The sequence below is a fragment of the Lipotes vexillifer genome, unplaced genomic scaffold (genome assembly GCF_000442215.2).
Source record: "Lipotes vexillifer unplaced genomic scaffold, Lipotes_vexillifer_v1.1 scaffold50, whole genome shotgun sequence".
Classification (NCBI taxonomy): Eukaryota; Metazoa; Chordata; class Mammalia; order Artiodactyla; family Lipotidae; genus Lipotes; species Lipotes vexillifer.
In genome coordinates, this window is record NW_006784763.1 from 3,486,764 (window position 1) to 3,491,259 (window position 4,496).

The window sequence follows — 4,496 nt, forward strand, 5'->3', positions numbered from 1 at the left end:
ATCACCTGGTCAAGGCAATCATTTTGCTTTATGTCTGTTGTAGTTTTTACGTGTGGAAAGCTTCTGGTATTATTTGTTGAAGTGGCCATTTGTTGGAATGAATACCAAACTGTTGCTTTTACAGGATCAATTTCCTTTATAATTGCTACTAGAGTTTACAGTCATCTCCGAAACTGCACCTAGAAAATTGGCTGATAGATTCGTATGCAGAATAATCAAAAGAGCTACTGGAGATAATGACATTTCTTTATAGGGAATTGCTTGAGAAGATTTTCCCTTTTAGCAAGATGACTACCACATATGGTTAGAAAGTTTAGAAAAGGTTTTCCTTCCCTTTTTGGCCTAAGGCAAAACTATAAGCTCAAATAGGCTCTGTCCCTTGTAAGAAGTTTGCTTTCTTCAGCAATTCTTAGTTTAATGGGCATAAAAGAAGAACTGGATTCTATTGTGTAAAACAGCAGGTCAGCATTTACTCATGTTCTGACTATTCTCGAAAGAAAAAATCAGATTTTTCTTGCACGCAACAGTTAAAACACTTTCTTTTACTAAGTGTATTAGTGTTTTACAAAGCTGATGAGAAGTGACAGGATTAGGATTTTCTCTTTTTCACATGCACTGTCTTCAATTTCTTTTCACACATCCATGTGAGTGAAGTGTGACAGTAAAAAGAAGTCCATGTTCTTTTTACTAAACTGCGTGAACTTAAAATCCTCCCAGCTTTATCTTTTTCTCACATTATTAGCATTGTTTTATAGGCAATTTCTTTGGTTTAGGTCTACTTTGATTAAGAAATATGTCAGGAAAGTACAGAAATTAGACAGCTGTGAAATAAAATTCATGTTTTATGGCAAGACAAGAAAAATTTAACTATAAAAATTTTTCTCTGCCCTTTGGCCACCTTTCTCCCCACACTGTGCATCATGTATCTGTACTATGCATCAACCAAACCTCCCTCATTGGCGGAAATACCCACTCCACCATAAAGAGCAACCTTCTCCTAGCACCAACAAGACAACTCCTTAAGAGATACATTCCTTCTTTATCTTGTAAGGGGTCACATGACCCACCACTTTGTACTTACAGATCTGGATTGTGCAAACTGTCTACATCATTTAATGCAGCGGTCCCCAACATTTCTGGCACCAGGGACCGGTTTCGTGGAGGACAATTTTTCCACGGACGGGGCGGGGTAGTGGTTCAGGAGGTACTGCAAGCGATGGTGAACGGCAGATGAAATTTTGCTCGCTCGCCCGCTGCTTACCTCCTGCTGTGTGGCCCGGTCCCTAACAGGCCGCTGACCGGTACCAGTACACCGCCCGGGTGTTGGGACCCCTGATTTAATGTACAGCTCTCTGTCTCAAAAACGTATATAACTGTGCCTTGACCTCTAATGGGCAGAACAGTTTTCATAGCTTTCTGAGAGGCTGTTCCCAGGTTATAATCCTCAATTTGGCTCAAATAAAATTTTCCATTTCTTTCTTAGATTGACTGATTAATTTTTTCATCAACACAGAAAACATTAAAATTTTCCTAAGCTGAATATTGGTTAGTGTTTCATCTTAATACTGCCAAACAGAATTTCACTCCCCTCATCTTTTCTTTCCTCTAACTTTCCTGGGCTTATCTCCAGGAAAGATATGATACTGTTTTATACTATACTATCTTAACCTCTTCTCATTTTCCCAGGTGGGAATCAGGGTTTTGGATGATGGTAAAACTGATGCTGGTTTGGGGGAAGAGAAGACAGCAATCCAATGCTATAGCCCATTGTTACTGTCAGTTTTCCCCGATTTCTGTCGTTTTTGTCCTACAGACACAAAGACGCACACACACACACACACACACGTTCACGCACACATGCAAGACCCCAGCTTGCCTTCTACAATGGTGCTATCCAATAAAAATATAATACAAGACACAAATGCAAGTTGCATATCTAATTTCAAAATTTCTACTCGTCACATTAGAAACAATAAAAATAAACAGGAAAGGTTAATTTTAAAAGGTATATTATTTAAACCAGTAGACCCAAAATATTATCATTTCAGCATGTAATCAATGTACCAATACTATATGATAATTGACATTGCTTTTTCTACCTGAAGTCTTCAAACTCCGGTTTACTTTACACTTGAATTACTGCAGGGCACAGATGAGGGAAGGGCAGAGCTGGCAGTACTGAGCCAAAGGATGTCTGGAGAACACCTACACTTGGCTCCGCCCATTTTCTGAGTCCAGTTGTCCTGTACAACTATAAATCCTATGAACTACCTGCTACCTATCTGACAAATTATTTTTTATCTTAAAGGTTTTTTTGTTTTGTTTTATTTACAGGTGTTTTGCCACCAGGGACCCTGATTGATATGAACTCCTATCTCTTTCAAGGGCTCCTTTTTCCTGCATACATTTAAACCATCCGTAATAAGCAAAACCATTATTAGTTTGTTATAAATAAACTGGAATCAGCCATGCTTATCAAATTAACAGCCTAATTAACTAGATATACTGCCACACATATAATATATGGATTGAGCTGAAATGGAATGTTAAGGCTCTATTTTTAACCTTACTCTTCATTTCCCTCCTAAGCAGATTTCTTCTGATACTACCACATAAGTATTGCTCCTTTCCAGTGTCTTTTCTCTTTTATACTTACTTCAACTTAACTTTCATTTGCATGATGGCAAAAAAAGCACACTTAATTTCCCTTTTCTAACACATTCTTTACGTGATATTGGGTATTTATCTGAAAAGTAAAAAGGTGATTCTGATATACCTTGTCTACAATACTTCAAAGCCAATATCCTCCTGGCCCCTATACAATAGGATAATATCCAAACTCCTTAGATTGACTTTTAAGGGGTATCAATATTGAACCTCTTACCTCTATATACAGAATCATTTCTAGATGACCATTGTCTCAAAAATGAGTCATATGATCTTTTGTGACACATTTTTGTCACAGAACAAGACACATGCTTCCCACTCTTACCACTGAGTTAAACACTGTTTACAAACTTCTACCATATTTTACTGTAGCATTATAGTATTCATTATATTGTATTACAATTCTTTGCTCATTTTTATGTCTTCTCCCTGTATACTCTAAAATTTCTGGAGAACGCTCAATAAACAGTTATTAGATAAATTGAAAGATAAATAAGCAAGAAAATGAGTCTAAAAAGATGTATATATGTGTTTTAAGCTTAATTGTAATTGTTAACATAATTGCTCTACTCTGTGGTATTTGTTGGAGAAAAAACATTTGCACTTTGAATTGGACCTGAATCTGAATAATTGTTCTACCACTTAGGAGTCCTGAGACTTCAGGGAATTTCCATGACCTATCAGAGGCTGAATCCTTTCACCTCTATAATGGAGCTAATAATACCTATTATAGACACTGTATAGATTAAAGGAGTTATAACAAAATAAATATACAAACTGCTCAATGTAGCACCCAACTTTTAGTAAGCACTCATTCAATTTCACTTATTATTTATTACAATATTTGTTGAAAATATTTAGTATTTTGATTGCTCAATAAATCTTATTAAGCCTACTAAGTACAAAGCAATATTTTTAGCCCTTTTCTACAAATTCTAACCTAGTTAGAAAAAATTTTTAAATCACAAGAGGTTAGCTATCTCTTACTGATAATGCATTTATGTGAATGTGTTTTGTGTGTGTGTGTGTGTGTGTGTGTGTGTGTGTGTGTGTGTGTGTGTGTGGAGATGGAGAGCAAAACTATTTTTATTTTTCAAAGTTAATGAAGTTATACAGATATGAATTCTAAAACCAATGACCTCTTGCTTCAGCATCATAAGTTTTGTGAAACAGGGAACCATTCACTAAATTTGTATTTCCTTTGTATTATCTTTGACTGGAAACAATAAGCCTCAATTTACTCAGTTGTAACAAATTTGCTATTTAGGTCTTTTTGATAATTCTTTCCACTTGGGCATCTCATATTCTTGTTGAAAATTTTTCTTGATATATATATACACACATATATATATGTATACATACGTATCTTGGTATATATATATATATATATATATATATATATCTCGATAGATATATATACATATGTATGTTTCTTTGTCTAATGTAAAGGAACCCACATTCTTATCTCAGTATTGAGTGCTGCTACCTTTTGTTTACTCAAATGAGTGTTAGAAGTGCATCTCCAGAAGCACCTATTTGAATAAGGAATAAAAACCAATCATTACAGGACCTTTGGTCTTAATGATATTTTCTAGAACAATGAGAATCACACTATATCTCCTGGATTTAGATGAATTTTTAAAATTTTGTGTGGATATATATTCATTTAGATGCCAATTTGTGATGAGCAGGAGAGCCTAATCACTTATTTCCTTTCAAAATTTCCAAACATCTTTAATAAATTTCTCTAAATTTTTAATGTCCTTAAAGAATACAAACAAAAAAAAGGTGCTGTTTAATATTCTAATAAGGTATTTCTCTGGTGGGGC